Source organism: Coregonus lavaretus, assembly GCF_964263955.1.
Source record: "Coregonus lavaretus genome assembly, chromosome: 2".
In the NCBI taxonomy this organism is placed as follows: domain Eukaryota; kingdom Metazoa; phylum Chordata; class Actinopteri; order Salmoniformes; family Salmonidae; genus Coregonus; species Coregonus lavaretus.
The window spans coordinates 71,378,825-71,391,079 of record NC_139989.1 but is presented as its reverse complement, the minus strand read 5'-3'; the positions used below and the strand labels follow the sequence as shown (position 1 = coordinate 71,391,079).

Genomic DNA, 12,255 nt, shown 5'->3' with positions numbered 1-12,255 from the left:
AGGGGTATCAGCTCCTCTCTCCCCAGGGGTAACAGCTCCTCTCTCCCCAGGGGTAGCAGCTCCTCTCTCCCCAGGGGTATCAGCTCCTCTCTCCCCAGGGGTAGCAGCTCCTCTCTCCCCAGGGGTATCAGCTCCTCTCTCCCCAGGGGTAGCAGCTCCTCTCTCCCCAGGGGTAGCAGCTCCTCTCTCCTCTAGGATTTGAAGACATCGGTGGCTTAGCCCATAGCAGTAGGGGGGTCCGGGAAGGAATTTCAACAGCTAAATCCATGAATACATCTACAGTGTATTGCCAAAAACCACTCAACATATTCAAACATAGACTCTGACCTGTCCAATGAGCCAAACTGATTAAAGAATCCCACAGTACCTTAACACTCTCTCTCTCTCTCTCTCTCTCTCTCTCTCTCTCTCTCTCTCTCTCTCTCTCTCTCTCTCTCTCTCTCTCTCTCTCTCTCTCTCTCTCTCTCTCTCTCTCTCTCTCTCTCTCTCTCTCTCTCTCTCTCTCTCTCTCTCTCTCTCTCTCTCTCTCTCTCTCTCTCTCTCTCTCTCTCTCTCTCTCTCTCTCTGTGTTATGAGATATTTTTGTCAGATGTTACTATGGTATACTGAAGTATAATTACAAGCATTCCATAAGTGTCAAAGGCATTTATTGACAATTACATTAAGTTTATGCAAAGAGTCAATATTTGCAGTGTTGACCCTTCTTTTTCAAGACCTCTGCAATCCGCCCTGGCATGCTGTCAATTAACTTCTGGTTCACATCCTGACTGATGGCAGCCCATTCTTGCATAATCAATGCTTGGAGTTTGTCAGAATTTGTGGGTTTTTGTTTGTCCACCCGCCTCTTGAGGATTGACCACAAGTTCTCAATGGGATTAAGGTCTGGGGAGTTTCCTGGCCAAGGACCCAACATCTCGATGTTTTGTTCCACGAGCCACTTAGTTATCACTTTTGCCTTATGGCAAGGTGCTCCATCATGCTGGAAAAGGCATTGTTCGTCACCAAACTGTTCTTGGATGGTTGGGAGAAGTTGCTCTCGGAGGATGTGTTGGTACCATTCTTTATTCATGGCTGTGTTCTTAGGCAAAATTGTGAGTGAGCCCACTCCCTTGGCTGAGAAGCAACCCCACACATGAATGGTCTCAGGATGCTTTACTGTTGGCATGACACAGGACTGATGGTAGCGCTCACCTTGTCTTCTCCGGACAAGCTTTTTTCCGGAAGCCCCAAACAATCGGAAAGGGGATTCATCAGAGAAAATGACTTTACCCCAGTCCTCAGCATTCCAATCCCTGTACCTTTTGCAGAATGTCAGTCTGTCCCTGATGTTTTTCCTGGAGAGAAGTGGCTTCCTCGCTGCCCTTCTTGACACCAAGCCATCCTCCAAAAGTATTTGCCTCACTGTGCGTGCAGATGCACTCACAACTGCCTGCTGCCATTCCTGAGCAAGCTCTGCACTGGTGGTGCCCCGATCCCGCAGCTGAATCAACTTTAGGAGACGGTCCTGGTGCTTGCTGGACTTTCTTGGGCGCCCTGAAGCCTTCTTCACAACAATTGAACCTCTCTCCTTGAAGTTCTTGATGATCCGATAAATGGTTGATTTAGGTGCAATCTTACTAGTAGCAATATCCTTGCCTGTGAAGCCCTTTTTGTGCAAAGCAAAGATGACGGCACGTGTTTCCTTGCAGGTAACCATGGTTAACAGAGGAAGAACAATGATTTCAAGCACCCCCTCCTTTTAAAGCTTCCAGTCTGTTATTCTAACTCAATCAGCATGACAGAGTGATCTCCAGCCTTGTCCTCGTCAACACTCTCACCTGTGTTAATGAGAGAATCACTGACATGATGTCAGCTGGTCCTTTTGTGGCAGGGCTGAAATGCAGTGGAAATGTTTTTTGGGGATTAAGTTCATTTTCATGACAAAGAGGGACTTTGCAATTAATTGCAATTCATCTGATCACTCTTCATTCTGGAGTATATGCAAATTGCCATTATAAAAACTGAGGCAGCAGACTTTGTGAAAATGAATATTTGTGTCATTCTCAAAACTTTTGACCACGACTGTATACACACACTTAGAAATATGGGTACAGTATAGTTCCCTGGAGTACAAAAATATCAAAATACACAATGTACCTTCAGAGATATGTAATGTATTGTCAAATACTTTATGATGATAGACTTTATGATGATAATATATGCCTAGGAACTAACTTGGTTAAGGCCACAGGACTGAAAATGAACGAATTCAACGACCATGTCTCTGTCACTAACAAGTACAGTCAGTGGTAACGTTACAATTCACTATAAAAGGCAAGACACACTGGGAAATGATTTAGGAGGCGTGGCCTAGTGGGGGCAAGGCTTTCACATTACCTGGAGTGGGAGATGTACCGTGCTTCAGACAAGCCCCCTTTATGAGAGTCACAAGTACGCATCAGGCACTGAAGGAGGCAGTGTCATGGTGCGTTTGTTACCAAGTGGGAAGTGGGAATTTACTACATAACACTGGGAAAAATCCACTTGAACGGCCCTCCAACTGGTAATTACTAGTGGGAAACTGGTCTATCATCCTGAGCGCCCACTTCTCCCACATGGTGACCTCTGACCTCACCTACTAAGGAAATGGTTTCTATAACAGCATTTTTGGCAGTTAAATGCAACAACAAAACAATATTTATAAAAATCTATCTGTTTTTGAACTCTATAATTTGGTTACAAACATGACAACTGTACTTTTAGTTCATGGTTGACGAAGTTGTTGGCCATTAGCCAACCACCGTTTATCAATGAGTTCAAATGAAATGAATGCATCCAACTGCTTTTTACGACTTCAGAACTGGTAAATTCCCAACTTCCACATGGTTACAAACGCAGCATCAGAGTGGAAACGTGAGAGACCAAACATAACAATCCTGTCACAACAGAAAATGCCATTGTGAATGCTGAACAATAGGAATGTTCTTTTAAAGAGTCCTTGGCAGTTTGCACAGTGCAATAAATCTTTTGGATTTCCATTTGGGAAACTGCTTTGTTTACAAGAAACTATAACACCTTTGCCTTCTCTTATGATTTGTCTGTTGTGTGCTCTGTCCCCACGTTGTCTCAGTATGGACAGTGGGAGCTTCCAGTCTTTGGAGTTCTTTGGGAAAGAAAGGGCCTTTTGCCACTTCAGCTTCACCTTTATGAATCATTTCCAGATGCCGGGCAATTTTTTATTGTGGTTTCTCACAAAAGAGACAGTAATGTTTTGATCAATCTTTAGTCTTTGTAACGTGCATGACTTCAAGTGAACTTGCGGATTCTTGCACAGAGGTGTCAGACTCAGTATTTCTATGTCCCTTATAGGCCTTTGTTCTTCAATACAGTAAAGCTCTAAACTGCTCTCGTTGCCACGTTCTGTTCCTGGCACATATTCATCTTCGGTTGTTTCTATGTTTCTGATTGAGTCTTCAGAATCATATCCAAACATTTGTTTGTTGAGCTGAAATCATAAAAACAATCAGAATTCATACAGTTGTTTTACTGAATACATTGTCTGATCACTGAAAACATGAACTGTTTTACTCCAACATATCAACTCTTATTTACTAAACCAATAACTGTTCAATCATGTCCTGATTTTTCCGAAAAGGGTTATTTCATATAATCAAGAAAGAAAAACTGTAATCATTCCATTACCTATTTTGTAGGCTAATGCACAGAATACTACACACCCCAAATCCTATGGGGACAGCCAAAGAACCCTTTTAGGTTCTAGATAGCACTTTTCTTTCCTAAGAGTGTAGAAAGATGATATCCACATTATTTTGGCCTGAGCTCATGGTCTTCCTCTACCTCTTCTGTGACAGCCAGGGGGAGCAGGAAGCTGACTAGTGGTGGTTATTCAGCATGAAACGTCCATTGGGGTGGGGGCATGGTAAGACGTCTGTAGCATCCACAGTGTTTAGAAAACAACACAATACATTATCTAGCATTCATTTCAATTCGGCACAAAATAATCAGAAACGACCTAAACAAACTGCAAATGCATCCATCGAGTTTGAAGAGTCACAAGCTTGATGTATCCATTGCGTGCTATGAATATGGGACACATACTAAACTTTGGAATTGAAACAAGCCCCAAAATGGCTACTGCACAAGTATCCCAAAAACATTTCCCTAACACAAGTGGTTAGTACCTGTGCAAGAATGAAATAATCACAGCCATTTTGTGTTGAGATATAAGGGGTTGGGGTCAATTCCATTTAAATTCCATTCAATTAAAAAAGTTAACCAAATTCCAATTCCACATTTTCCTAATTGAAAACTATTGAAGAGAATTTGAATTTCAGTGTACATCTTGAATTGACTGGAATTGAAATGGAATTGACCCCAACCATGTGTGATATACTGTACATTGATATTTACAAATACACTCTCTGTTCTTTCCAGTTGCGGAACCACTTCTCTGGTTGAAACAGATGTATTGTCAATTTTTGGCTCGACTGAAAAATAAATCAAATAAGAACCATTTCAAGTAATGAAATGACAATCCTCATGTCAGTGACTTGGATCTTATGAGAGGTTGAATTGACTGGCTTCCAAAATAAAAACAGAAGGAAGCAGAGCTCTAGCAAACACATTTCTAAACATCTAGGTCAGGGCTATTCAACTGGCAGCCCACAGCCAAGATCCATACCATTTATCAATTTAGAATGGCCCTTTGATAAATGCTGAACATTAATTAAAAATAATCTGCAAAACAATCCCAGTAAAAATGGAATGTTTAGGGCCAAAATGAGCCCTCGTTCAATATTCTCCAATGGCAGAATCTGTTTTCCTATAGTCTTGCCCATTAAGTGCTGTCAATCAATATAAGTAACATACCAGTTGCAGCCAATCAGAGCTGCTAACAGGGGTACAGGGACTGTCTGCCCGCCTACTGGCTCTTTCGCCACTGATAAGACTACACTGCCAGAGCGTGCTTTGGCTAAACTCAGCATTGACTTAAAAAACAATGGACTCAGTTATGGCTATCATAAACTTTATCCGATCAACATTTATCCTTCAACATTTATGTTTCGTGGTCTGCTGAGCATCATGATATCATTTTACATAATGAGGTTGGGTAGCTAAGTCAGGGTAGGCCTAAATCTCTCTAGAGAGTATGGGAGTTTAGGGAGGAGATCATTGCTTTGCTGTAATGAATATGTAGTGAATTATCATTAAGTGATAACAGTCTGGGGGTCCTCATTGCCATAGTTATAGTAGGGATTTAGCATTTTACACAAAAGGGGAAAAAGACAATGCCCATGTCAATGAGGATAAAAGTATCCTGTTTCAGGTCGGTTCAGGAAGTGAACTCAAAACACTCTGAACAATAAAAGTAATATTACCTTTGATCAAATGGCGTCGTTCTGCTGATAAAATGTGGAGATTGTCCATGGACCAGTCACTCTTCATAGAGACAGCTGGGTACTAGAGACTCTACTCTCTGGGTCTGGTTGGAGTCTCTGACAGCTGGGTACTGGAGACTCTACTCTCTGGGTCTGGTTGGAGTCTCTGACAGCTGGGTACTGGAGACTCTACTCTCTGGGTCTGGTTGGAGTCTCTGACAGCTGGGTACTGGAGACTCTACTCTCTGGGTCTGGCTGGAGTCTCTGACAGCTGGGTACTGGAGACTCTACTCTCTGGGTCTGGTTGGAGTCTCTGACAGCTGGGTACTGTCTCTGACAAGACAAACCCCAATATATTTTCAAATCAAATCAAATTTTATTTGCCACATGCGCCGAATACAACAGGTGTAGACATTACGTAGACATTACAGTGAAATGCTTACTTATAAGCCCTTAACCAACAATGCAGTTTTTTAAAGAAAAAAATAATATTTCATACAGTAATGGTGATCAGTAGTATTAGAAATCACCCTGGATCATTATTAAACCCCATAGTATTTCATACAGTAATGATGATCAGTAGTATCAGAAATCACCCTGGATCATTATTAAACCCCATAGTATTTCATACAGTAATGATGATCAGTAGTATGAGAAATCACCCTGGATCATTATTAAACCCCATAGTATTTCATACAGTAATGATGATCAGTAGTATCAGAAATCACCCTGGATCATTATTAAACCCCATAGTATTTCATACAGTAATGATGATCAGTAGTATGAGAAATCACCCTGCATCATTATTAAACCCCATAGTATTTCATACAGTAATGATGATCAGTAGTATCAGAAATCACCCTGGATCATTATTAAACCCCATAGTATTTCATACAGTAATGATGATCAGTAGTATGAGAAATCACCCTGGATCATTATTAAACCCCATAGTATTTCATACAGTAATGATGATCAGTAGTATGAGAAATCACCCTGGATCATTATTAAACCCCATAGTATTTCATACAGTAATGATGATCAGTAGTATCAGAAATCACCCTGGATCATTATTAAACCCCATAGTATTTCATACAGTAATGATGATCAGTAGTATCAGAAATCACCCTGGATCATTATTAAACCCCATAGTATTTCATACAGTAATGATGATCAGTAGTATGAGAAATCACCCTGGATCATTATTAAACCCCATAGTATTTCATACAGTAATGTTGATCAGTAGTATCAGAAATCACCCTGGATCATTATTAAACCCCATAGTATTTCATACAGTAATGATGATCAGTAGTATCAGAAATCACCCTGGATCATTATTAAACCCCATAGTATTTCATACAGTAATGATGATCAGTAGTATGAGAAATCACCCTGGATCATTATTAAACCCCATAGTATTTCATACAGTAATGATGATCAGTAGTATCAGAAATCACCCTGGATCATTATTAAACCCCATAGTATTTCATACAGTAATGATGATCAGTAGTATCAGAAATCACCCTGGATCATTATTAAACCCCATAGTATTTCATACAGTAATGATGATCAGTAGTATCAGAAATCACCCTGGATCATTATTAAACCCCATAGTATTTCATACAGTAATGATGATCAGTAGTATGAGAAATCACCCTGGATCATTATTAAACCCCATAGTATTTCATACAGTAATGATGATCAGTAGTATCAGAAATCACCCTGGATCATTATTAAACCCCATAGTATTTCATACAGTAATGATGATCAGTAGTATCAGAAATCACCCTGGATCATTATTAAACCCCATAGTATTTCATACAGTAATGATGATCAGTAGTATTAGAAATCACCCTGGATCATTATTAAACCCCATAGTATTTCATACAGTAATGTTGATCAGTAGTATCAGAAATCACCCTGGATCATTATTAAACCCCATAGTATTTCATACAGTAATGTTGATCAGTAGTATTAGAAATCACCCTGGATCATTATTAAACCCCATAGTATTTCATACAGTAATGATGATCAGTAGTATCAGAAATCACCCTGGATCATTATTAAACCCCATAGTATTTCATACAGTAATGATGATCAGTAGTATCAGAAATCACCCTGCATCATTCATCATGTCAGACATTTCCCTCTATTTCTCCCCACATGGAACTGCTGATGTAAAAGGCATTCATAAATAAATGATTGATATAACTTCCAGAATTACAATGTGATAAAAAGACTCACACACCATTTAGGAGACACACACTTCCTTGATTAAACATATACTTACTAGAGTTTACAGGATATCCTGCTCTGTCCTCTCTCCAGTATAGAGTTTACAGGATATCCTGCTCTGTCCTCTCTCCAGTTTAGAGTTTATAGAATAACCTGCTCTGTCCTCTCTCCAGTTTAGAGTTTATAGGATATCCTGCTCTGTCCTCTCTCCAGTTTAGAGTTTATAGGATATCCTGCTCTGTCCTCTCTCCAGGTTAGAGTTTATAGGATATCCTGCTCTGTCCTCTCTCCAGTTTAGAGTTTATAGGATATCCTGCTCTGTCCTCTCTCCAGTTTAGAGTTTATAGGATATCCTGCTCTGTCCTCTCTCCAGTTTAGAGTTTATAGGATATCTTGCTCTGTCCTCTCTCCAGTTTAGAGTGTATAGGATATCCTGCTCTGTCCTCTCTCCAGTTTAGAGTTTATAGGATATCCTGCTCTGTCCTCTCTCCAGTTTAGAGTTTATAGGATATCCTGATCTGTCATCTAAAAATATTTAATGGCTGGACAAGAACAAATATACTTTTATATAGGTATGCTTTCTACACACCATGAGGATAAACCATTAACCATGAGGTGTAGCTAACTGTTTTCTTTACTGACAACTGGGGTTAGAGACAGACAGAGACTGAGAGAGACACAGACATCAAATACTCATGATCTTTGACCTTCCACCATTTCAGGCTTTTTTTTCAAAGAAATTGCATGGTAACACTTTACATGGCAGATGATAGGCATTAAAATACATTCATAAAGCCCTTGACCATTTTAAATAATAGTATTTACATTTTCGTCATTTAACATACGCTCTTATCCAAAGATACTCAAGGGCACATCTACAGTTTTTTTATCTAGTCAGCTCAGGGTTTCGAACCAGCAACCTTTTGGTTACTGGTCCAACACCCTTAACCGCTAGGCTACCTGCCACCTGTGTATGATGGGCATCTTACAACAACTACAGCTGACATTATTGTGGTCATGTTATATATTTAGTTTTTTATTGGGATCCCCAAATAGACGTTGTCAAGGCAATATTTTTTTTTATTTAGGATGCAAAGTAAGGATCCTACCAGGGATTATTTATGTATGATATTGGTAGAATGTATACATTGGGATGGTAGTAAGGATCCTACCAGGGATTATTTATGTATGATGTTGGTAGAATATATACATTGGGATAGTAGTAAGGATCCTACCAGGGATTATTTATGTATGATGTTGGTAGAATGTATACATTGGGATAGTAGTAAGGATCCTACCAGGGATTACATTTTAGTCATTTAGCAGATGTTCTTATCCAGAGCGACTTACAGTTAGCGCATACATTTTTATTATACTGGAATCGAACCCACAACCCTGGCGTTGCAAACACCATGCTCTACCAACTGAGCTACATCCCTGCCGGCCATTCCCTCCCCTACCCTGGGCCAATTGTGCGCCGCCCCATGGGTCTCCCAGTCACAGCCTGCTACAACAGAGCCTGGATTCGAACCAGGATCTCTAGCGGCACAGCTAGCACTGCGATGCAGTGCCTTAGACCACTGCACCACTCGGGGGTATTATTTATGTATGATGTTGGTAGAATGTATAAATTGGGATAGCAGTAAGGATCCTACCAGGGATTATTTATGTATGATGTTGGTAGAATGTATACATTGGGATAGTAGTAAGGATCCTACCAGGGATTATTTATGTATGATGTTGGTAGAATGTATACATTGGGATAGTAGTAAGGATCCTACCAGGGATTATTTATGTATGATGTTGGTAGAATGTATACATTGGGATAGTAGTAAGAGGCCGGTGGGTAAATGACTAAGATTCAAGCCTCCCGTCAGTTAAGGAGATTTGTTTCTTTATTGTGTGTTTAGTTGTACCTTTACCTTCCTGTAGTTGGTCATTTGGAAGGATTATGTATGGAGGAATGGTCTAATATCACTCCAACTCAAAACATTTTAGAAAAAGGCTCAGTGCCGTTATCCTCGCAAGGGAGGAATTGAAAGGGAGAGCCAATTTTGACCCCTACCTTTTTGAGAATAAAAGTATTACTTTTTAAACAAAATCTCTTTCTCTGAGCAATTGTATTAGTATAAAATCATTTAATTTAATAATGTGGGACCCCACTGTATACTTCAATGTTAGAGATATGCTGAAACTGGATCCCTCATAATGATTCTACATTTTATAGTATGCCATGGCCATTACTGGCCAAAGGTTAAACTACTGTTCTGTTAATGCTATACTATGGTGCTGTGCCACTAGACTTTGACCAGATATTATTGCATCCAAAGATCAACTGTACCTAGAACATAGATACAGAGCCACTTGTCATCAGGAAGGTGCTCTCTCAGCACAACGGAAAATATCTCAATGACTTGACATGTTCTGGTTGTGAATACAGGCTACAAGGTAAGAATCTTCCAAGGGATTATTGTAAAGTGTGTAGGGAAATTAAATATATGGTGTTATTATAGTATAGAGAATGACAGTAAAACACTCAGATCTAACAGTCCATTTCACCTGGGACAGGTACGTGTCAGTTCAATCATACAAAATGGCGCTAACTGGGCGTAGGCAAGTCAGATTCAAAAACATATTGTTCATATCTCGTATTATAGGATTCGTATATCGTGGTTATTTTACAATTTGTAAAAATGTTAATGTATCATAGTTCTAAATCATCTTTCAGAATATCAGAACATTTGTTGTTTTCAAAATTACAATGAGCTCCTGCTTCCTGTGTAATTTGGTATGAAACCTGAACGTACTTTTCTTAACATTGATATTATGAATTAAATTCAATAATATCATAATAATAGCAGACCTGTTGAACAAAGCAACACACTAGAATGAGTGGAATTATTACAAGAGAAAGTGAGACATTATTATTATTATTAGTATTATTATTATTATTATTATTAATAGCTTCACTACATGGAGAAAAGGTGAAAAATATCAGTCATGACTACATGTTGATGTGATTGCATTAAATCACCTGACTGTTCGGACGTATCTGTTAGTAAATGTTTTATTTCTAAGAGATAAAATAGAACAATTGACCTTCAATAATTAGTTGTCACTGTGTTCACCACAACCAACATGCTGCATCTCTGTTTAGACGTCAGTGGTCTAAAATGAGTCTCTCTGGGGAGAGAGAGGAGGGGGTCCCTGCCTCTAAAATGAGTCTCTCTGGGGAGAGAGAGGAGGGGGGCCCTGCCTCTAAAATGAGTCTCTCTGGGGAACAAGACACCAAAGCTAAGAGGTGAGATGTTGTCTAAAACGTTATATCCACAATCTTTTTCACATTTGTTATTTTTCGTCAGAAATGATTGCTTATGGGTACCTTCATGTGTAAAAATGTTGACAATATTACCATTATATCAACACACTCTTCACTCCTGTTTAAACCAAAAAGGTTTCTATCGCTTGCTTAATATGTGGAACCACTAAAAGTTCTATATAGAAACCTTTTATAGGGTTCTTTGATCAGAACTCTAGAGGTTCTTCTTCACTGAACCAAAATGGTTCCATATAGAACCCTGCATGGTGCCATTTATGAATTATGGCTACTACTATTAAATAGGAATATTTTTTGCAAAGAATATAATTTATAGGAAAATTGGAATGGTTGTAAAATCCCAATATTCATTAAAAATTATCCTTAGAAATAGCAGTGCTGGGGGTTTGGAAAGCCATAGTCAGTCAATCAACAATAGAACAATACTCTTATGAAAAATATGTATCTTTAACTTACAGTCTGTGGATACTATGCGACTAGAAAGGCTAAAAATGCATGTAGGAAATGACAGCGCAGTTGAAAAAAATATGGCAGGTGGAAATCAAAAGAGGATGTTCTACGGAGATAGGTGGGCGGGGCTGAGAGTACCAGAGAGGTGGGATTAAAAAAGATCATGATCGGTAATAGTCATTACTGTAAACACTATAGATGTCTGAGTACTATCTATCCAAAATGTAATGTGTATAATTAATTAATATTATTATATAAAAAAGTAATTACTGTGTATAAAAGCATTGTATGAGGGGTAGAATTTATCTTCGTTATATTCAAACACACTGGTGGCCAGGGAGGCATCTCTTTGTTCGAACGATGGCCCACGTCAACTCTGGCTGACTTCTTTACAATACAATACATTACAATACAGTACAACTTTGTCCATTAGTTCCAGCAAACAACAAAAATGTATTTTCTGCTCCGTTCATAACCCCCCCAAACAGCAGACCTCACACATACAGTTGAGACCAGCACAGGTTCAAGCTGCAGTGCAGCGCCCCTGGATAAAGAGCATGTTGTGGGGTTAAGGGCCTTGCTCAAGGGCCCAACGAAAGGTGAATGTTTTGAGGACGTGGACCCAGCAGCCCTCCAGGGGTCAGATAAATTCCGTCCGTTCTTTCCAGCGCCCGGCCCGGGATTCAAACTGGACACTTTTCGGCCACAGGTCCAACGCCTGCCACAGCTCCAACTCATTTGCCGCTGGGCGAAAACCTGAGTTAATATTCAGAAATAAGCATGAGTTAATCTGCCAAAATGAAGACAAAATGTTATGCAGACATCATTATTATGATAACATACATTCAGTTGTCATCA

The 12,255-nt window shown here is 39.5% G+C and overlaps 1 protein-coding gene across 1 annotated transcript in view; it reads left to right on the top strand.

Annotated features, from left to right (window-relative positions):
• Positions 1 to 9,906: 9,906 nt before the first annotated feature.
• Positions 9,907 to 12,255, top strand: part of LOC311141354 (NLR family CARD domain-containing protein 3-like) — a 171,349-nt gene continuing 169,000 nt past the window's right edge. The window contains exon 1 of the mRNA XM_084176651.1: positions 9,907 to 10,058. The gene's annotated coding sequence lies outside the window, so the exon portion shown is untranslated. The remainder of the gene's footprint in view (positions 10,059 to 12,255) is intronic.